Below are 24203 nucleotides of genomic sequence, written 5' to 3'. Positions count from 1 at the left end.
TTATTCTGGAATTTCCTTTTCAAAAACTTCTAAGTCTTGCCTACAGCTCTGATATTTTCTGATGCTTTCTCATGCAAGTACTAAGCAGATATGGCCCTGCTTAGACTTTTTTCGAGTCAGTTAAGGTCAGCTAGGCACTGTTAGCTGCTGTTACCATTTTCAAGAGACATGTTCTAAAACACTGGTCGCCAACCGGTGGGCCATGGCCCACTGGTGGTTCGTGAGAAAATTTTGGTGGTCTGAAGAGAAATGTCACCCTCAGAGCACCCCCACAAAGCAATTAATCCAGGCTGTGTGGGAACACAAGGCTGTGCCACCCACATGGCCCGCGTGAACCCTTCCCGCCCACTCACTCTTTACCTGGCAAACTTGCCTGCTACATTGCTATTTTTCCTCCCCCCCCCCGACCATCAGCTGTTCTGCTGTGCTGGGAGATTTAGATTAGCTAGAAAGCAGGAAATTGTTGGATTTCTCACTTTCTAGCTAATCTTTAGATCTTCGTCTCTGCTTTGAAGCAGAGCCAAACCTTCCTTAGGACTTCTGTTATTCAGTGCAGACTCACTGCAAGCAAATTTTATGTGACAGACTCAGGTAGCCAATGGCAGATAGATAGATCTCTGAATGAATCTGTGATTCTGTGAGCAACTCAATCTGCCTGCCTGCTTTACCTGATTTTGGGTAAAAGTTGCTCTTTTTTAATAAAAAGTTCGATATTTACATAAATATTTATAATATTTACATACAAGCCATGGCCCGCCAGTCACATGACCACTAAGCCACATCCACAAATTAGGCCATGCCCACAGATCCTGTTGTTAAGAAATTTGAATCCCACCCCTACCTCTGTATGTTTGTGTGTGTGTGTGAGAGAGGGGGAGAGGGAGGGAGGGAGGGAGAGAGAGTGGTTAGATCAGATCTCTCTCTCTCTCTTTCTCTTTCCTTCTCTCTCCCACCAATGTCTTCAAGCTACTGTCAGTCAAAATTCATATTAGTAGTCCCTGGGATTTAAAATTATGAGTTTGGTGGTCCCTGAGGTCCAAAAGGTTGGCGACCCCTGTTCTAAAATGATTATGCCATATTAGCCCATCTCATTGAAGCCTACTACCTAGCCTGTCATATTTTTCTCTTCCTTTGATTTCTAGAACAAATTGAACATGTGAAGAAGACTGGCTTGGAAATTTTGAAAAAAGAACTTGGAACAATAATGGATTACAAACATATTATTATTAATTTAAAATCATTGGTCACCCAATTCCAATGGACTATGAGCCAATAGTGTGGCAGGGGCACACACTTTTTTTTAGATTACCAGTATAGCAAAAGAATGTACATTTCAAATCATGGGAAGAAATTATTCCATTGTTATGGTCAGCCCCATCTATACCCAGTTTTGGCTATTACAGTGCAGAAGAAATTGAAATGGTTCAAAGATAGCAATGAGGATAAGCAGGGATGTAGAAACCAAGTCCAAAGATGAGAGTCTGAAAGAGCTGGCTGTATTTAGAGTGGAGAAATACTGAGCATTAACATGCTTTACTTTGTTCTATGGAAGGTCGTCCTTGTGTGCAAGTCTGGTAATAATCAATGTAAGTTATAAGAAGACAAGATTCCTTTACTGAACGTACACAACTGGACAGCATTGTGGGTTGTTCCAATTTGGATTCCTGTAGCAAGTAGGGGGACTTGACTTTAAATGGACCTTTACACCATTGTGATCTTTTTATTGATTTACTAATCAAACTTACATAGATGCCTATCTCACCAAAAGCAGTGCACAACTAGTAATTCGAAGACGGTTGCAGAAAGTATTGTAGGTTCTAGGACAGAGGTTCTAACCTGGGGCTAATGAAGCACATTGTAATTCTATGTGAGTGAAGGTTTCAGTCTGGGACTGCCACTCCTGAGCTGTGCATGTTAAATAACAGAATCTGGTTTTTTGGGTAAGGTAATCACATTATTGGAGACCACAAAAGGAGTAATTGGGTCAGCCAGTTTAAGAATCTCTATTCTTTTCCTAGAACCTACAACCATTTTCATTTGACACAAAGAAATCATTATGAAAGTCACCTTTTATTGTACCTGTGGAGATATTAATGAAACATGGCCTTCCATTCAATTGTCTTTGGACTTAGTGAATCTTGGAACCATAAATGAATATTTTTAAGCTTTTGCTGGAAACATACATAATATAAATTTTCTTTGCCTAAGAAAAATGAAAGGTAAAGCCAAGGACAGATGTTGCTAGTTAAATACCTCTGTTCCTGGCTGCAGTTGACCTATGGCGTATTTCCTTTTAGAATTTTGCATAGTGGAGAATGTCAACAAAACTTCAGATTACAGTGTGTCAGGACTTTTACGGAGATACCTTATCAAACACTAATAATGTTTTTTTTTAGTCAGATAGAGGAAATATTATCAGGAAATTCTAGGCAGCTAAGTCTCAATTCTCATATCTATAAAATAGGAATAATAAATACAGCAATAAGGTAGTTGACGTACTTTGCGCAAAGTATCTTGTAGGCCAAAGAAAAATTCATTGTTCTCCTGTTTTCAATAGCTTTGAATTGGAAAAATGATAACAACAGCCAGGAAACTTAGCAATATCCTTATAGCTGCTTACAGACTTTATCCTGCTGAAAAACATGGGCAACTCATCCATAACCATGACACTTGACTAGGAGGAGAGTTAAAGCTACGTTTTGTACCATAAGATTTCTTATTATGATAAAGAAGTAATGACATGTAAGAATACAGTGGCGTGAGGTGGAAGCAATCTTGACAAACAAAGGTGAATGTAATTTACTGTATCTATGAATGAACAATTGGAGAATGGGTGAGTCTCAGCTCAGAGATTCCGAAGTTCAACAGCATGAAAATAAAATAGAATATCTCATATCAATGACTTATATATTTCCCATAGAAGATAGAAGGGTCCTGGAATTCTTCAGGAAGAAAATTTGAATTCTGCAGCATTTTTGTGTTCAGTATCATTTTTTGAATGCATCAAAGATAGATGACATAAAATAAAATCAGTAGTAGTGGCTAGGTTCATCAGATTACATCAGGACAATATTTTTACTATAATCAATAAAACTAAGATACATTTTTTTTTAGTAAATATTATTAAATAATTGGATGCTCCAACACTGGAGGTTTTAAAGAAGAGATCAGATGCCATTTGTTTGAAATTATATAAGGTTTCCTGCCTGAGCAGGGGGTTGGACTAGAAGACCTCCAAGGTCCCTTATTTTGTTATTCCTGATCCCATCACATGGTTTATGGATGACATCCAGTATTAACATAAGTAAAGAGAGCAAAAGTTTATGAAGTCCCCATTGCACTAATTTTAGTGGGAATTCCGTTACTGAATTTCTTGTTTCCTAATGATGATTATGATTCAGAAATCATAATTATACTATAGGTTTTCCGAAACATTATGGCTAGACTATGAACCTTACATATGTCTGGAAGACTCCCAGAAGTCAGCACATTTCTAACATTCAAATGTCTTTCACGGTGATTGGGATTACATGTTGGAATGTAAGCAACTGGAATCGTATTGCTATTTGTGTTGATAGGGAACTGCCAATTTGAGCAAAACAGTGCATGTAAAGGTTAATGCACTGGAACAACTTCTTGCGCTGTTAAGCTTTTCTATATCAGCAGTGGGCTGAAATGTCTGGTACAGACTATGCATGGTCCTATTTAGTAACTACTAATCATCACCTACCTTCTGCTCAATATGAGGGAAGGAGAAATAGTTGAACGTTAGGGATCAGTTTCAAGTCATGTAAAACACCTATGACTGTGATGGCAAACCTATGGCATGCGTGCCAGAAGTGGTATGCAAGAAGCTGCCTGGAAGAGCCCCACTGAGCACACGCTCACGCCCAGGGGTGGGATTCAAAATTTTTAACAACCGGTTCTGTGGGCGTGGTTTAGGTGGTGGGCATGACTTGGTGGTCATGTTATTGGCTGGATGTGGCCAACTCAACATCACTCACATCGAGGCATGCATCTCCTCGCCTGGCCTTTCATGATTGTGGGGATGCTGCAACAGTCATAAGTGTGAAAAAGGGTCATAAGTCATTTTTTTTCAGTGCCATTGTAACTTTGAATGGTCACTCCACACAAGCAAAGAACCAGCAAAGGAGGAGGAAAAAACTCTACAGAAGTTCTTGAGACGGGAAGTCTTGTCCTGCCAAGAATGTAATAAGGGTTAATGGAGAGGCAGTTTCTGTAAGCAACACCAGAATGTTTCCTTCCTGCCTTCCTTACAGGATTAGGCCACTGATTTCTTCTAACAACCGGTTCTTCGAACTGCTTAGAATGTTAACAACTAGTTCTAGTGAATAGGTGCTGTTCTGTCGCGGGAACAGATCTGACTCGAGACCAGTGTGATTTCAGCTCTTTATTTGCTCTCAGTAACTTCAACCAAATCAGAGCCGCGGTAGCCTCTTTTATAGCGGCTGCTCGTGGCCAATGATGGCTCCTTAAACTTCCCGCCGTCAGGCGGACCAATTACAAAACAGTATTCAAGTATTCAGGATGGACCAATCAATAGGCAGCATTGGCGGACCAATCATAATGCAGTATTACAAGTGCGAACCTGTAGAATCCCACCCCTGCGCATGCCCCCCACCAGCCAGCGGATTGTCGGGTATCTGCCACACATGCGCAGGGGGAGATGCGTGCATGGGAGATGTGTGTGGCATGCGGGGGGTTGCATGTGCATGTGTAGGCATGTGGGGGGGTCATGTGCATAGGGAGTCATGCACACATGTGCAGGGGACAGAGGGAGTTATGCGCACATTGCATCATGGGTGCAGGCATGCGAGCGCACAAGCATGCAACGTAGAACAGGTTAGCCCTCACTGACCTATGATCTTCTGTTCCTTAGAAAGAGTGTGTCATTAGCATGCTTCCTGTCCTTCTACACATGAACAAGAATGTTTCCTGGTGAAAGCTACAACTTGCAGACTTTCTATAAGCCTCCATCCATTCTTTCATAGGGCAACCACATTGTCACACAAACTAACTGTAGAAGATAAAAGGCAACCATTCCATATAATGAACCTAGGACAAGGGATACAATCAAGATCAAGGGAAGTACTAATGCCACTCTATAAAGCCTTAGTAAGACACACCTAGAGTACTGCATCCAGTTTTGGTCACCACATTATAAAAAAGATGTTGAGACTCTAGAAAAAGTACAGAGAAGAGCAACCAGGATGATTAGGGAACTGGAGACTAAAACATACGAAGAATGGTTACAGGAACTGGGCTTGGCTGGTCTAGTAAAGAGAAGAAACAGGGCAGACATAATAGAGGCCTCCCAATATTTGAGGGGCTACCACAGAGAAGAAGGGGTCAAGCTATTTTCTAAAGTGCCTGTAGCCAAACAAGGAATAATGGATGGAAACTGAACAAGGAGAGATTTAACCTGGAAATAAGGAGAAACTTTCTGACAGTGAGAACAATCCACCAATGGAACAGCTTGCCCTCGGAAGTTGTGGGAGCGCCATCACTTGAGACTTTTAAGAAGAGATTAGGCTGACATTTGTCAGAAATGGTGTAGGGTCTCCCACTTGGGCGGGGGGTTGGACTAGATGACCGACAAGCTCCCTTCCAACTCTGATTATCTGTTATCTGTTACCCATGGTCTCTGGATGCTTGCTTAAAAATGTTGAAGAGCTATGGATGGTAGATTTCATTCCAAGTTGGTCAAAATATGTTATTTAAATAATATTTTGGCTTCCATGGAAAATGAATAAGATTGCAAGTTTCCAGCTGGTCTTATGAATACAAGATGTGAATACAAGATGCTGAAACTGGCAGTACTATAAAACACAGGCCGGTGAATCTATTATGGGAGCTCCAGGGTAGGCAGGACACTGTACAATAAACCAAACAGTTTTCAAATGCTCTTAAAAGTTCGATACATCCTGAACTGTTTTTACGGCTGCAAGTCCAGATTTGATTTAAAAAAACAACAACACATGCACACACAAAATATAGCCCCACTGAACGCAGAATGTTATCCTTTCTAATTCTCCATTCCTCTTTGGATAAGGCTGTTTTTAATCAATAGCAGGCAAGGAGATGAGACTTGGAGACTATTTAAAGATAATTAGAAAAGAAGTTAGCCTTTATTATTTCAAAGCATTTCATTAGATTGCTGTTGAGATCATGCTGAAATGAAAAAAAAAAAAAACCTTCATGGCGTGACTCATCTGCTGTATGAAATTGCTTGTCTGAGCCAACATTTTTCTCTTCTCTCTGCTCGGTGGGAAGCGATTGGATTTTTGCACGGTCTCATGGCAGCAGTGTTTTTCCTGACCAGGCGGAAAATCTGAACTCTAGATCTTCCTCCATGATTTTTTTTTTAATTCCCACTTGTAATTGGGGTTACTGAAGGTGAAACTCAAAAGCAGCACACAGCCAGGGTATGGTTAAAGAAAGGAAAAGAATTATGCCATGACCCAGATTTCATAAACAGATGGAAAGGATAGGAGTTACTGAGAAGCTTGAATGTACAGATAATCCTCAGCTTACGAACACAACTGAGGCCATCCTTTCAGTTATTAAGTGAAACATTTGTTAAATGAGCTTTGCCCCATTTTAGGATGTTTCTTGCCACGGTTGTTAAGTGAATTCCTGAAATTGTTAAGTCACTAACATGGTATCAGCGTTCCAGCAAACCTCCATTGCACCCAATAACTCCAAGACAGACATCTCTCAAAAGTTCCTTTTTATTTGGATAGTAACTGGCACAACTGTGGAATCCCGAATCTGAAAGTTGCGGGATTTTCCTTACAATAAGTAAAAACTACAATTCCATCCCCTGCACCCATCATCACATCACATGGCCCAGTCACCATCCGTCCCAAGTTAAGACTTCCTTTCACTATGCACAACACAACCTGACCTTGAATCAGAAAAAGAATGTTATTATGTTTAACTAGATATACTCCAATGGATTCCCCCCCTCCCACTTTCCCAGGCTCAATTGTGGCAGCGTGGGAGCATCGGATCTCAAAATGGCTTCTACAGCTGACACATGGCTGTTGCGTGAATCTGTCTTCCCCACTGACTTTGCTTGTCAGAAGGTTGTTATTAAAGGTGATCATGTGACCCCCAGGATATGCGACTGTCATAAATGTGAACCAGCTGCCAAGCATCTGAAAGTTGATCACATGACCACAGGGCTGCTGCAACGGTCATAAGTGTGAAAAACAGCCATAAGTCAATTTTTTTCAAACCCATTGTAACTTCTAACAGTCATTAAACGAACTGTTATAAGTCGAGGACTATCTGTACTGTCAAAATGTTCTGGCTTACGGTATCATTAAGTACATTTATCTAACTAAAGGGCACATCAGAAGCAAGGAAAGGCTGTCAGGGTTTCAGATAAATATGATTACATCCTCATTATTCAATTTCATGCCCACCCACCTTTGTAGTGTTATTCTCTCTGAACTATCCCTGAAGATTCATCACCTCTCTAATATTCACTGAGTACAATATAAATAGCTGTACTAAGTGCTTTTAATGTATTAACTGAGAATGACAGTGATTTGGCTTTCGATCAGAACATGTTTCTGTGGTTTGATATTTATTTTCATTTCTATTAAGAAAAATTGGCTCGTTAATTATGGTAGTTCATCCTTGCTAGCTTTTCAAAAATTCTGTAAACTTGAGCGATTGATTGGCTAGTTGAGTAATACCCCAGAGATGTGATCAGCTGGATGAGTGCGATCTTGCAATACTTAGAAGTGATTTACTTCTGCTGCTCTGAATCACTTTGAGCCTTTGAGAGTGTAGGTTCCACCACCACCACCCAGCAAATACTAAAAGAAATGCAAACGGCTTTTAATAATTTAGTCCCGTTTAGTTTTCAGAGCAAATCAACATGGAACGAAAGCAAAATTAGTCCGAGATATACTGTATTTCAATGTGAAGGTTTCTTTACTGCTGATGAAGGTTTCACATTTGTCCTGGCTGTGACATAAGAATGAGTCTGCAAAAGGACTTCCTGAATTTCCACCCTCAGCCTTGGTCACTCAGGAAGAAACTTCCTTCAACCCTTTTATCAACTCTTTTTCTTGCATCTCCTTCCTTTTCCTTGGAATTAAAATTTCTATGAAGGTTAAACATAGCCCTAAGGACAACCCCACATATAACATCTTTCATGGCAAGGGGCCATGCTTTTTTGTGGGGCAGTTTATGGATCCTGTTATTAAAGGGTTTCCATCTTGGCAAGACCCAAGAAGAGCCTTTTCTGTTGTTACACCTGCCCTGTGGAACATCATCAGAGGGGGTATTCAGCAGGTTCTGACCAGTTCTGGAGAACCGGTAGCGGAAATTTTGAGTAGTTTGGAGAACCGGCAAATACCATCTGTGCCTGGCCCCACCCCCATCTATTCTCTGCCTCCTGAGTCCCAGCTGATTGGCTGGGTCTCATTTGTTGCCCTGCACAGGAAAACGGAGCTGGAAAGAGGTTAGTGGGGTAGGGAAGGAATGGGATTTTGCAGTAACCTTCTCCTGTCACGCCCACCAAGCCAAGCCAAGCCATGCCTGCCAAACCACGTCCACAGAACTGGTAGTAAAAAAAATTGAATCCCACCACTGAATATCATCCCTCAAACACTAACTTGACCTTGATCCTGTTGACCTGGGTTTCCTGTCCTGTCTCTAAATGTTAGTTGTGTTGTGCTTGTCTGTTATTTTATCCCAGCTTCTAGTTACATATTTATTTTGTGTTGCTAACTACCCAGGGTCACTTTAGTAATATAGGTGGCCATATAAACTGAAGAAAATAAATCACCAAAAAAATAAATTTTATATTCTCTTTAAATTATATTTAATATAGCTTTCCATAAGGGAGAAAAACAACTCTAGAGCTGAAATATTCCTTCTGTCCTCCCATAAAATAATCTCCAATGAACATACCATGCAATCACTAGGTAACAATTAGCAGGCCTTTTATTGTTATTTTTCCTTCATGCAGTTATCTAATTTACAAGGGCTATCCACAAAATAGATTATGTTTTTGTCTGTAGCAAGAAAGGGCAGAGCTAGCGTGGCCATCTTTGGTCTGTGCGTCCGCCGCTCAGTCTGCATCTAGTCATGCTAGTGGGAGGTTCGTATCGTTGCCCATTATTTCACAGCAAACGTTTGAAATGTGTGCTGCAATTGAAAATCCCTCGAGTTGTGAGGTGCGATCAGTGATAAGGTTTTTGTTGGCAAAAAACCATAAACCGAACTACGGCACTCGAGAAGTCCTGAATGCTTTCAAGTGGGAGATTTTTCCTCATCCGCCCTACAGCCCCGATCTTGCACCAAGCGACTACCACTTGTTTCCGAGGATGAAGACCTGGCTTGGAACACAGTGCTTTGACGACGACGCGGAAATGCGGGCGGGCATGACTGACTGGCTCAAATCTCAGGCGTCAAAGCTCTGTGTTCCAAGCCAGGTCTTCATCCTCGGAAACAAGTGGTAGTCGCTTGGTGCAAGATTGGGGCTGTAGGGCGGATGAGGAAAAATCTCCCACTTGAAAGCATTCAGGACTTCTCGAGTGCCGTAGTTCGGCCATTTTTAAACTTAATGCACCATTGGTGCACTCCACCTTCAGTGATGATGTTGTCCCCGTACACTTCACACAGTTGCCGAAAAATTTCAATCGGTTTATGGTTTTTTGCCAACAAAAACCTTATCACTGATCGCACCTCACAACTCGAGGGATTTTCAATTGCAGCACACATTTCAAACATTTGCTGTGAAATAACGGGCAACAATACGAACCTCCCACTAGCACGACTAGATGCAGACTGAGCGGCAGACGCACAGACCAAAGATGCCTGCGCTAGCTCCGCCCCTTCTTGCTACAGACGAAAACATAATCTATTTTGTGGATAGCCATCGTACTTATATACAGTATGGGATAAAGCTGTGCAAACTTTGAAAACAATTCAGAAATGCTTTTGACCTTGGGCACACATAGTATCTCTCTGCTGTTCATTAGAACAGCTCTTCCATTTTCAGGCTTAAGCCTGAAAAAGGTTATAACTGCTTTAAGAATCATATTGATTCCTTGGCAATTTTTTCCCCCAGATACATGCAAAAGTTGAAAAAAATGCCAGCCCAATTTAACACATAGCAGAGCAATGCATGTTTATACAAGTCTGAACCAATTCTTCCAGACCATTTGGGAACCATGCACAGTCTTAACAAGCACTATATCTTACTTTACTTTGCATCCAATCTCAACCTTACAGTAAATCAATATGTTCTCGTTAGTGCTTGAAGGCTCCTCCACACTGGAACATTTGAAGTGATCCAGGATTACTACTAATGGTTGGATTTTTGCAGCTGAGCCCATGAACTTTCAGCTCCCAGGAAGCACAAGAGAAAACTGCAGTGCCACTTGTACTGTGGGAATACTTCTACGTGTTTACTGGGGGCGGGAGGAATATCCCACTGGGTTCTCTATATCTGTACCCATGAAAATGCATTCATGTCCTGTGGTTTTCATGCAAAGAACATCCTGAACTAATATCTTAAAATTGTGTCAAATTATAGATAATCACCAGTTTATGATCCCCATGAAATGTTCTTTGTTTTCAAAGTATGTCTTGTTTATTTGTCCCTCTCTCTTGCATAAGCAACGTGGAAGAGTTCTGTGAAATTTCAGTGTTAATGCACTTATTTTATTTCTTCCTAATAAAGTTATCCATTTGAAAAAGAGATCAATGTCATATGTCAGTAGCCCCCAATCTTTTGGGCATCAGGGACCAGTTCCATGGAGGTTTTTCCACGGACCAGAGCGGACATGGTTTTGCATGCTATATGCATCCTATGGATGCGGCTTTGCTTGTTTGCGCAGCCCAGTTGCTGGCATGCCATAGACTGGTCCTTGGACTGGCGGGTTGGAGCAGGGGTGGGATTCTACAGGTTCGCACCTATTCGTTAGAGCCGGTTGTTAACATTCTAAGCAGTTCAGAGAACCAGTTGTCAGAAGAAATTACTGGCCTAATCCTGTAAGGAAGGCAGGAAGGAAACATTCTGGTGTTGCTTACAGAAACTGCCTCTCCGTTAACCCCTATTACCTTCTTGGCAGGACTAGACTTCCTGTCTCAGGAACCTCTCTGGAGTTTTTTTTTCCCCTCCTTTGCTGGTACTTTGCTTGTGTGGAGTGACCATTCAAATTACAATGGCACTGAAAAAAGTGACTTATGACCATTTTTCACACTTACGACTGTTGCAGCATCCCCACAGTCATGAGAGGGCAGTCGAGGAGATGCGAGTGATATTGATTGGCCACACCCAGCCAATAACATGACCATCAAGCCATGTCCACCCAGTCACATGACCACCAAGCCACGCCCACCACAGAACCGGTTGTTAAAATTTTTGAATCCCGCCCCTGCCCACCCCCCCACAGATGCCTGTCAAATGTGTTTTTTCCAACCTGTCAAATCCTTCAGTCAACAGCTAATAGCTATACTGGGTGAAGTTTATTCTAGAAATCAAAGTCAAACTTAGCTGAAGGAGACAACTCTGGGCAAGGGCAGCATCAAAAATACTCAAGACATGTTGTCTTCTGAAAGCATAACTACAGGGTTTTTGTTTTGTTTTGTTTTTTGTTTTACTCCTGCCTGGAAACATCCCTGCAGTTTTTTTGGCACAGTTTTTCAGAAATGGTTTGCCATTGCCTCTTTCCTAGAGCCGAGAGACAGAGACTAGCTCAAGGACAGGCTTTGTGCCCCAAATGGGACTTGAACTCACAGACTCTCATTTTCTACCCTGATGCCTTCTTCAGGGGTCTTCAAACTTGACAGCTTTAAGACTTGTGGACTTCAACTCCCAGAATTCCTCCTGCAGTCATGTTAGTTCAGGAATTCTGGGAGTTGAAGTCCACAAGTCTTAAACTTGCCAAGTTTGAAGACCCTTGCCTTAACTAATGTACCAAACTCGCTCTCATGACTACTGTAAAATATTCAATATACTTCAAAGAGAATATAACATATATTTGTATGATGATTTATTTTCTTCAGTTTATATGCCCACCTATCTTGCTAAAGTGACTCTGGGTAGCTAGCAACACAGCCGTCAACATAAAATAAACATGTAACTGAGATAATTGTGTTCTAAGGTCACAAGGATTCTAAAACAGGGTTCCCAGAAATGCTGAAAATTGCATACATACCAGTGACCAGAATGTAACAATACATTTCAAAGAAAGAGATGAAGACTCTGTCTAGATCTACTTTTAAGCTACCAGGAGCCAGAAATGAATCACAGGAAGATGATTCCTGTTCTATACATTCACTTCCTCTGAAGCAAGTGAAACCAAAAAGATGAAAGAGAGACTGTAAGAAACTTCAGGCCTTTCAAAAGTAGAGCTTTTTTTGTCCATGAATAATTAGGGTATAACTTCTACATTCACGGGAATGTTATTACAGCTTATAGCTGGTGATTCTTTAATCATCAAATTAAGGAAGTTTGGTTGGTGTTACTTTAAAGAACTTAAGATCAGGAGGAGCTTTTGAGTAAGATCAGTCATTCACTGATTTTCATCATTTCAAAGTGGCACTTCCCTAAGTGAAAAAGTAAGTGTGGATGTGTGTGAACTGAAATAGAAAAAAAAAAGGATTAAATTTTCTTACTAAGTCGGCACAAGCTGCCAAAATAGCCTTGAAGATATTTTCTGGAAAAAAAATGTTTCTATTTATCTATACATTTGTAATAAAAGAGATATGCGCTTGAGTTGCTAAGGGTAAAATAAAAATTGCATTTTAAAAAAAAGTTTTTTTTCCAGTTTTCCTGTCTTAATAAAATATAGCCAACCTCTAGCTTCTTCACATAACAATATGTGTTTGTGACCAGCTTGCCAACTACGAAGAGTTATTTTCCCCTCCTCTCTGGTTTCCAGTCCTCTATTCTTCCAGTAGACACAATGTGAAAGTCACAGATACTTGACTGTTCCTAACTTCAAAAGTTAGTCCGCTATTTGATTTCCCACTTCAAAAAACTTGTGTCAGAGAACAAAGAAAGTCTGTTTTTTTTCTTATCAGCAACCTAAACATACAAGAGCAATCAATAACAGAAGGGCAGTCATCTTATTTTATGCCATATACGCACATCTTATCCATATATATTTTTATATTTCACTCATATAAGTTTGTCCCATTCTTTTTTACCTTATGATATAAGGTCTATCTTTGATCTAACCATTTAGAAGAGAATAAGAAGAGAAAAGATCTTACAAACTGTCGAAAATGAGAATGTTTTTAAGTGTTTACTCTTCCTTTCTTTTTCTTTCTTTCTCCTTTCTTTTTGCTTTTCTTTCTTTTTTCTTTTCTCTTTTCTCATTTTTCTATTCGTGTATGTGTTGTTGATTTGTTTTTAGTTGCTAAAATTAATAGAATTTGTTTAAAAACACCAGAAGGGCAGTCATCATCTTTAGCATAGCTAAATGTCTATGGAGTGTTCAATTGATTCAATTAATCGTTCATTATAGATAACAAGCCAGCAGGCATTCACATACAATTTCAATCTAGTGACTTGTGGATTATAACTACTGGTTAAATGCTATATCAGCATAAGCCAAACCAAACTTAATAAAATGTGATAAACATGAGAAAAGGCCATAGCTCACTGACAGAATGTCAGCATGGAAGGTTCCAGATTCATGGCATCTCAAAGGAGAGTTGGGAAAGAATCCTACCAGAAACTCTTTGGAGCAAATGGACACAATAGTTTGACTTGGAAAAGGTTTCTTCCTTTCCTTTTGATTATATGTTTTTTCTGTAACATGCCAAGCATCATTCATCCTGTAACCATTTGTGGTCACTTAACTCAGGTCTGATGTGGTACTTTGATGTGATACCAGACTTACAATTTATTTATTTTTATTTATTTATTTGATTTGCCAATTGTTTACAAGATAATAAGTATAAGTGTATACATAGTTGTGAATACATGAAATGGGTACATATAAGAAAAATAAAAGAAGAATAAGAGAAACAATAGGACAGGGACGGTAGGCACGTTGGTGCGCTTATGCACGCCCCCTACAGAATACCAAATGTACAGGAAGCAAGCTCAGAATCAAATCTTCTTATAGTACATGATGGGTTCCAACATTACTTTGTTTAATAACTTAGCATAATGGGTAAACCCAAGATTGTAGGTTTTTTGGGGTCTTTTTAAAAGTGAGGTTTATGGTTTAGGGTTATGTTATACCCAGTTTTCAATTAATAATGGTTAATGCTATTGATTTCATCTCCCAAGTTCTCTGCCAGATCATAATTTTGGAGTCTAGGTCAGAGTCTTTGTAGATCAGTATTTTATCTTCAGAATTAGTATTTTTTTTTAAATTTACAAATATATAAAGATTTCATTAAAGCTGAGATGAGAGACTACTTTTTGAAGGTGGATCACAGGTATAATTTTCTATCAAATAGAGGTGACAAATGTGTTTTAGTACTAATCAAAGCTTCAAGAGTTTTAGAAGACCAGTTAACTAAAATGTGCAGCTGATTTGTGTTTCTAAAGGGTCAATTCAGTTGCAGCGAACATATCTTTTTTTTTCTTTTCCTTTAATTTTCCAGTATCTGATATAGCTTGAAGCTAGAGAGCTTATATTACCTATTCTAATAGGAACATATATGAAGACACAGGGCTATAAAACAGCCCAACATATGAAAAATATGTATACTCACAAAGAATGTCAACAGTGATGATGCCTCATTAATTGTGTACTAGATTTTGAAAGATTCTCGGGAAATTCCCTGATAGCCAAAGCCATAATGAAGTAATGATATGTATGGATGTAATCTATGCATTGCTAACATCCGTGGTGGTTATGCTACCGGTTTGGACCGGTTCAACTGAACTGGTAGTAAAAAAAAGGCCTCCAATCAGCTGAGAGGAGGAAAAAAAGCCTCCAAGATCAACGGAGAGGATAAAATACTGAAAAGCACATGGGAGGGTGACTCCTAGCTTCTCTCTCAGCTGATTGGCTTATTGGGGGTATGCATGTTCATTCTCTCAGCTGATTGGCTTCATTCTCTCAGCTGATTGGCTTATTGGGGGTATGCATGTTAGGGGCATGCATGCGTGATCAGGCACTGAACCAGTTAGCAACTAAGGTAGGATCCCACTACGAGCTAACATGTGGTGTTTTTGTGCCCCTTGAAGTAAGTGCTAACTCCTGGTGGCTGCCTGGACAAATCTCTGCCATTTCCCTGGCACTGTTTCAAAACTAAGTGTGAAGGTTTGTTCTCCAAGCTTGTGGGTTGGTTTCCTAACATTTCATTACCAGGCGAGGTAACATCTTCAGTGGAGTTTAGGAGATGTCGGTATCAGTGTTCTCCTGTTTATAAGGGCTTCAGATGTGGGTGTATCAAGTGAGGATTTTGTAATGGGTCTTAGGATGGGTCAGGTGGGAGTCATCAGTGGGAGTCTTGTGATGGGGAGGTTACATCAGGTGAGGGTCATTGGAAGGTGAAGTTGTGGGGACTTGCATGGGTTGGTTGAGGATCTCTGATTAGCTATGAGGTTGACTTGGGTTCTGAGGGTTCATAGGCTGGTTGTAGGTCAATTTCAGAAGGTTTGCCATTGCCTCCTTTCTAGGGCTGAAAGGCAATGACTGGCCTTTTGGTTTCCCAATTTCTAATCTGGTGCCTTCCTAAAGATTTGGTTTAATGTAGGTGTTCCAACCTTGGCAACTTTAAGACTTGTGGACTTCAACTCCCAGAATTCCTCAGCCAGCAAAGCTGGCTGAGGAATTCTGGGAGTTGAAGTCCACAAGTCTTAAAGTTGCCAAGGTTGGACACCCCTGGTTTAATGGATGAAGAATGAGTTGTTCGGTTTCTGTAAGCCATCAAAGGCATTGACTTTCTCCTCAACACTTTCTCCTATGTCTTCATATTTCACATTTTCACAAAGTGCACCAGGGGACTTGGAAACTAATCTAACAGACAACTGTAAACAGCCACTGCGAGTTTAACTATTTGCAACATTTTTAATCAGTATTCAACAGCTGAATTCCATATGAGTTTCCATAGTAACCTTGCAGACTACTTCATTAACATGACCTATATTTGATAATACTTAACCATTGGAGGCAGGTCTCAGGGGGAAAATCCACATTTGTGAGACTTCTGCACTGATTTTTAAGCTGCTCACAGCTTATGAATTCTTTCTGCAAGAAAAATAGATTGATTGGTTTGATTGGTTTGTGGAACAGTCGGGGAGCAAATTAAGAACAGCTGAGCACCATGGAAATTAACCAATAAATGAGCAAGATTTTTAAAAGTCTAGCTGATTGTTTCTTGACACCTTGTCATCTGAGGCACCTGAGTGTGTCATTTCTGGCAGCATAAAAAATAATAAGACATTAAAGAAAATAGGGGGACAAGGCTTGATTATACAATTAAACACATCCTGACTTTTTGAGGGACCTAAGTACTTTCCTGTTTACAGAAGCATTTTCTCAGTGAACTATAACTCTAGGTAGTCCTCGACTTACAACAGTTCATTTAGTGACTCTTCAATGTTACAGTGGCACTTTAGAAAGTGACTTATGACCATTTTTCACCCTTGCGACCATTGCCGTATCTGCATGGTCATGTGATCAAAATTCAGACACTTGGCAATTGATTCATATGTATGACGGTTGCAGAGTCCTGGGGTCCTGTGATCCCTTTTTGCGATCTTCCGACAAGCAAAGTCAATGGGGAAACCAGATTCACTTAACAACCATGTTAACCAACTTAACAACTGCAATGGTTAACTTAACAACTGTGATGAAAGGTCATAAACTGGGGCAAAATTCACTTAACAACTGCCTTGCTTAGCAGCATAAATTTTAGGCTCAGTTGTGGCCATAAGTCGAGAACTAGCTGTGTTTGTGTTTGAATTCACATTATTCTTCTGAGACAGTTTGAACATATAAAGAGGGTGGATGAAAACGTATTGTCAGAATATCATCAATATAACGGTCACAGACCAGCAAAGCGAATTAACAGAATAAATTCATTGGTTTAAAATATTATAAAATAAGTGGGATTTAGAGTCAAACTTCCTCTGTTGTTCCAATCTGAAGTTTTAGTCTCAAGTAGCATCTGTAAGTACAGTGTGCCCTTGAAAGTCTGCTTCCATTCACATAGAAGTGATTAAGCACTAAGATGGGGATCTGGTAGCTTTGGCTCATATTTGGAGGTTGCTTTCTGAATAGGTGCCTCAGGATTATTTTTCTTCACTTTAGAGGGATTTAAAACAAAATGAACGTCATAACTCTGAGAAAATCTTGTGCAACTCTTGTGCAGGGAACGTTCTGTCTGAGGCATTCAGGCTTTTCTGAACTGACCCTGAAACTGACCCAGTTCTGCAATATATTATATGTAATAATATCTAAACTGGGAAACAGAAAAGTCTATGATGGATTTTCACTGGGGATAATATAAACACATAAATATTTCAATGTAGTCTTGGAATGCCTTTAATAACTCTAGAAACAGTGAAGAAAATGCATGCATGGCTAAGCAGGGAGAGATTACATATTACACTTTACCTATTAACAAATGCAATGATATGCATACTTGTATCTTGCTTTATATTGCCCCAAGGCTAAAGTCCATATTAGTTCCAATATTAATCAGTCCATTTTTTACACTCTGCTCTTGATCCAAATTAAAACAGTTACCGATTGTCTCTTTCTCCTAATTCTAATGGTTTTACAATAAGAATTCTGGATAAAAAATGTAAATATATGAAAGTTCATTAAAAGGTTATTTTGTTTATGGGAGCATAAACAAGATTGCAAATCTGGTTTATTAGACAAATGCCACCTAGATTTTACAACCATGCCCTAATTCTGTTCTTTGAGTTATGGACAAGTAAGCCAAGACCATTTCCATGACTCATTCTTTTTTGTACTGCTTGAAAGAAACACCCAATATTTCTTTTGTTGTTGATGATGATTGATTAGTAAAAATGAAATAGTTTAGTTGTTCCAAAATAGGCTGGCCCTTCCTCTCAGATTCACCTTAATAAATGCAAACGTGCAGTACACAGTACATGGCAAGCAAGGATGTTTATAATATAGAGGTCAAAGAATAAGCTGCCATTGTTTATTCAATGTAAAAGAGAACAAGGACAAACTATGAAAAACATCTGGCTTCAAGACATCTCCTTAGCTTAAACAGTCACTCTTAAAAAAAGAAAGAAATTCTGTGTATGTGAATGGGTGTGTGTATATAACACACACACATATATGCATGTATGTGTGTACACACACACACACACACACACACACACACACACACACATTCATTACAAGTGAGGGGTAGATAGTTATTAGAAAATAAATTATTTTATTGCAATTTATAACCTAGAATTAAAACCTAATGATGTCAATATGCTAGATCCACCCAAAGATTTATTCTATAAATTCTCTATTATGATGGCAAATAGGCAGTACTACCACCGATTTAAACCAAAACTTCTGTCTGTGGAGGGTGAGGATAATGAAGATGAAATCAGTTATTGAAGTTTATTTTATTTTTGAAAAAAGTCATTTGCAGAATTTTAGAAAGTTTGTACTGGGATTTATTTAAAGAAATACTAATTCTGTTAGTTTAAGATATTGACCATTAGAGTTCAAATTCAAGTAAAGTATTTTTTTTATTTATTTTATTTGATTTGCCAATTGTTTACAAGATAATAAGTATAAGTGTATACATAGTTGTGAATACATGAAATGGGTATATATAAGAAAAATAAAAGAATAAGAGAAACAATAGGACAGGGACGGTAGGCACGATGGTGCGCTTATGCACGCCCCCTACAGACCTCTTAGGAAAGGGGTGAGGTCAATAGTAGACAGTCTAAGGTTAAAGTTTTTGGGGTTTGGGGAAGAGACTATAGAGTCGGGTAGAGTATTCCAGACATTGACCACTCTATTGCTGAAGTCGTATTTCCTGCAATCAAGTTTGGTGCGGTTTACTTTGAGTTTGTATCTATTGTGTGCTCTTGTGTTGTTATGGTTGAAGCTGAAGTATTCATTGACAGGTAGGACATTGCAATGTATGATTTTATATACCATGCTTAAGTCCGACTGAAGACGGCGTAATTCAAGGTTTTCTAGTTTTAGAATTTCAAGTCTGGTGGCATAAGGTATTCTATAACGAATAGAAGAGTGGAGAACTCTTCTTGTGAAATATTTCTGGACTTTCTCAATTGTGCTAATATCAGATACGTAATGAGGGTTCCAGACTGATGAACTGTATTCGAGTATTGGTCTAGCAAATGTTTTGTATGCTCTGGTTAGTAGTGTGATATTACCAGAGAAAAAAACTTCGTAGGATTAGGTTAACAACTCTTAATGCCTTTTTGGCTATGTAGTTGCAGTGGGCTCTAGCACTTAGATCATTAGAGGTGAGTATTCCAAGGTCCTTTACAGAGCTTGGGTCATCAACAAGATCTTGACTATTCAGCTTGTATTTTATTTTCTGATTTTTTTGCCAATATGTAAGACAGAGCATTTATTTGTTGAGATTTGAAGTTGCCATTTGTTTGACCATTCAGATACATAGTCAAGATCTTTTGTAAGGTAGCAGTATTGTCTGTGGTATTGAACAGCTTTACATCATCAGCGAAGAGAACGCAATTGCTCTTAATATGATCACAGAGGTCGCTTATGTAGAGTATGAAGAGAGTTGGTCCTAGAACACTGCCCTGGGGGACACCACTATTGACAGGTACTGGATTTGATAGAACGCTCCCGATTTTGACCATTTGTTGTCTGTTTGACAGGAATGCTTCTATCCAGTTATTCAGTTGTCCAGAGATACCATAGGATTTTATTTTTAGGAGTAGTTTGTCGTGTACCACTGAATCAAAGGCTTTACAGAAGTCTATGTAGATTAAGCGTCAATTGCTTTGCCCTGGTCGAATTGTGTCGTCCATATGTTTTTGCAGTGTAAGAGTTGCAGATTACAGGATAGTTTTTTTCTGAAACCAAATTGTTTATTGGAGAGTAGGTTGTTTGACTCTAAGTGGAGGATGATGGATTGGTTAATAATTGATTCCATGACTTTACAGGTGACGCAGCATAAGGAGATTGGCCTGTAATTTTCAACTAGGCTTGGGTCTCCCTTTTTGAAGATGGGGATGACTGTGGCTTGTGACCATAGGTTAGGCAAGGAGCTGGTCCTGAAAGATTTTTCAAAGATTATGCTTAGAGGTTTGGCTATGGCAGTGGATAGCTTTCTTAAGAAGTAGGCACATATTCCATCCGGTCCAATAGATAGAGATGGTTTTAGATTGCGTAGTGATTTTTCGACATTGTCTTCTGTGAAATCGATATGTATTAGATCATTGTTGTTATCTGTGGTACGGCTAGGAAATACTGGGCATGATCCATTGCTGTTTACAAATACTGAGCCAAGAATGTGTTAAAGATGTTGGCTTTAATGGTGTCGTCAGCAGTCTTTACCATCAGGTCCTATCAAGGGAGGGATGGACCTTGAGTCTTTTAGTTTGTTGTTTACAAAATTGTAAAAAGCTCAGGTGGAATTGGTGCTTAGAAGGTTTTCCTCTTGTTTAATGTGATAATTGGTGCATTCAGTCTTTATCTGGTGGCATAAATTTTTGTATCGGTTTTTGAAATTGGCAACGTGACCAGATTTGTTTTTCCGCCAGAGTGATCTCTTTTGGATTGAAGTTTCCTTATTGATATGGGTAATCTGCTTTTTGTTTTGTTTTGGGAGTTGTTGTTGGAACATATAGTTTGATGACTCTTTTGATTTCAAGTAAAAATATGTTATAATGGTCTTCAACGGTATTGCATCCAGTGAATAGAGTTTGCCAATCAAGGGATGAGAGATCGTTGTCTATAAGATCATAGTTGCCTTTTTGAAGTTACAATAGGGGATTACATCATTGTGGTGATTTTTGTGTGGATGTATGTTGAGACAAAAGTCGATCATATTGTGGTCACTACTGGAAAAGGGTTCTTTAGTTTGTATTCCGTAAATTAGGTTCAAACTGTTGCAGAAGATGAGATCGAGGCAGTTGTTTAGTCTAGTGTTGTTGATTACTAGTTGTTCCAGTCCCAGATTTGTAATAGCATTGTAGAAGGTTGTGTGTATGATTTCAGTTGTACAATCATTTAGGGTCCAGTTAATATGAGGTAGATTGAAATCACCAAGAAGGATAAAAGGGTATGGGCAGGATGCAGCCCATGTTAGTAATGTATTTAGCTTGTTTACATGTTCGATGTCATAATCAGGTGCTCTGTAACATAGTAAGAATCGAATTGTGATATTTGAGGATAGTTCACAGATGATGGTTTCAGGAAGGGCAATCTCCTGGGTAACTTGGATATTTTTTAGATGTAAGGATTTTTTATAGAATATAGCAACACCACCACCTCGACGATTTTCACGATCTGATCTGTAAACATGATAGTCTCTTACTGTGGTAATGGAGTCGGGAGAGATGCATTGAGCCATGTTTCACAGACAAATATAATGTCGAAGTTAGCCATATTTAGGAGGAAGAGAAATTCAGGTATTTTATTCACGAGGCTTCTTGCATTGAGTAGTTTGCATTTAAGGCCGGCAGTAGTTGGGATTGAGGTAGTTGGGGCGTGCGTGCCTAGTCTTGGGTGATGGTGGATGGGTTGAGGTAGGGTTGTGGTTGAGGGTAAAAGCTGAGTATTGGGTTGTGTGGCTTACTTTTGATTCAGTCAGCATGGTAGTCAATGTACAGGTCCTTCTCTCCATTGTCTAGACGGTTTTTGAGTTCGATGCGGAGTACACGGGAGCGGGCACGTTGCTGTATGGTTAGGTCAGGGCGGCAATGGAGGTTCTTATGGTTGATGTTGGTTTTGGCGAGTGAGTTTATAGTATAAATGAATTTGCGTTTGCTTGATTCATTTTTGCAAATGACCCTGCACAAGCGTGGGGCCACAGAGCCGTCTCTATTTTTGAGCTCTCGGTCAATGCGGGAAATGTCAAGTATTTCATCAGCGGAGATGGTTGATGCTTGATAATTTCTGATGATGTTTCGGACAGTTGTGATGTCATCATTGACATTGATGTCTTCTAGACCAAATAAGATGGCATTTGGACGTGTCCGTTCACGCTCAACGGCTTCTCTGATGAGGATTGGGATATCAATATTTGTCTGGGTTGTGTTTATTTGTGGATTGGGTTTTGGATTGGATTGTGGTTGATTGGTAGAGATGTGGTTTGTAGCTATTGGATGTTCAGGTTTTTGTGTTGTGTCTTTTTTTTCAAGGTTGGATATTCTTTCTTTTACGGCGTCCAGGGATGCTACTATGATGTTGAGGGATGTTTTAATGGTTTCGATGGTAGGGGATGTTTCAATGGTTTCGATGGTATCAACTCTTTCAGACAGATCCAGTTTGGGTCTGCATGATTTGCAGAAATATGGAAACTCATTGGATGATTTTAGGTATTGTAGCTATTGATACTTTAGAATCCTGGAAACATGTAAAAAATGGTTGCTGGAATTGGGTATGTCTAGTTTAAACAAAAGAAGGACTAGGAATGACATGATAGCAGTGTTCCAATATCAGAGGTGGTATTCAGCAGGTTCTGACCAGTTCTGGAGAACCGGTAGTGGAAATTTTGAGTAATTCGGAGAACCGGCAAATACCACCTCTGACTGGAGATTTCACAGTATCCTTCCCCTGCCACGTCCACCAAGCCACGCCCACAGAACCAGTAGTAAAAAAATTTGAATCCCACCACTGACCTGAAGGCAAGACTGAAGCAATTGATGGAAAATAATCAAGGGGAGAAGCTACCTAGAACTAAGGAGACAGAACAATTAATCAGTGGAACAACGTGCCTCCAGAAGTTGTGAATTCTTCAACACTGGAAGTTTTAAAGAAGAGATTGGACAACCATTTGTCTGAAATAGTATAGGGTTTCCTGCCTGAGTAGGGGGTTGTACTAGAAGACCTCCAAGGTCCCTTCCAACTCTGTTATTCTATTCTATTCTATTCTAAATAATCTGAACTACAGCAAAGAAAAATGTTGTACCATCACTCTCCTTTGACAGAGACTGTCAAATATCTAATATGAACACTGCATCCTAATTAAATCTTGTTTCTAGATGGGAGTGCATAGAGCAACTTACTAAGGAGGTAACCTTTCTTATGCAACTAAATACCAGCATCATGGAAGCTAATTATATAATGAGCTCACACCACAGAGCTCCTAAAAGAATTTACTTCTGAAACGATTTGCTTCTATGCTGTTTTTGCACATTCTCAAAAAAACAATCTTTTCTAATTGGGATGCCTATTCTGTCACTTAAATTGGACTACTCAAACTAGGTCTCCAAACTATACTGGATGACAGCTCCCATCATCTCATTCATCATGGTACAAGAAAATTCAACACCTCTAGAGGACAGTGGATTATGAAAGTTTTCACATCTTTGTTCTAAACAATGTGCAGGATGATTAATAGCAGGTTAAGGTTAACCCTTAATCTAATTTAATTTTTATTTCATATTTTGTAAAACTAGTGAGAGTGTGCTTGTTATGCAATGTTAATGTTTTTAGCATTCTGAATTTAATTTAGCTCTGTCCAAATGTTATCACCAAATTTGCTCTATATCTTTTTTGTTATATGAGATAGCTACATTAAATCAGGGGTCACCAACCTTTTGGACCTCAGGGACCACCAAACTCATACTTTTAAATCCTGAGGACCTAATAAGCTAATATATTTAATATAAAAATATGTTAAATATAAATTTAATATTTTATATAGATGTGTGTGTGTGTGTGTGTGTGTGTGTGTGTATATATATATATATATATATATATATATATATATATATATATATATATATATATATATATATATATATATATATTTTTTTCTTAAGTTTTCGCGGTACTTACATGTATGGCCTTCAGCTTTGTTCGGGTATTTTCCCACGTCACGTCAGTAGTGGTGCTTTTAAAGTTGTAGCAACGTTTCAGCAGAATCTCATCTGCCATCATCAGGCTTCTGTATTGTGTCCGTCTGTGAGTCAGACTTTACAGTGGTTTCAGATTTAAATTTGGGGCAGCCTATTGCTGTGCCAGAATGGTTTTTTCTTCATCCTGATTGGTTGGGAGTCTTGGTCTGTGTTTATTGGTCTCGGA

General features: G+C 39.2%; 1 long non-coding RNA gene across 1 annotated transcript in view; it reads right to left on the bottom strand.

Moving 5' to 3' along the window:
* Positions 1–16017: 16017 nt before the first annotated feature.
* LOC148132909 (uncharacterized) overlaps positions 16018–24203 on the bottom strand; it is a 62438-nt gene continuing 54252 nt past the window's right edge. Inside the window, exons 4-5 of the long non-coding RNA XR_015746966.1 lie at positions 22796–22853; positions 16018–16211 (exon numbers count right to left, since the gene is read on the bottom strand). This is a non-coding gene — a long non-coding RNA (uncharacterized LOC148132909). The remainder of the gene's footprint in view (positions 16212–22795; positions 22854–24203) is intronic.

The sequence above is a fragment of the Notechis scutatus genome, chromosome 1 (assembly GCF_049901735.1).
Source record: "Notechis scutatus isolate UNSWTSFEM ecotype Mainland chromosome 1, rNotScu1.2, whole genome shotgun sequence".
NCBI lineage: Eukaryota > Metazoa > Chordata > Lepidosauria > Squamata > Elapidae > Notechis > Notechis scutatus.
The sequence above is the reverse complement of the archived record's forward strand: the minus strand, read 5'-3'. Positions and strand labels throughout refer to the sequence as shown.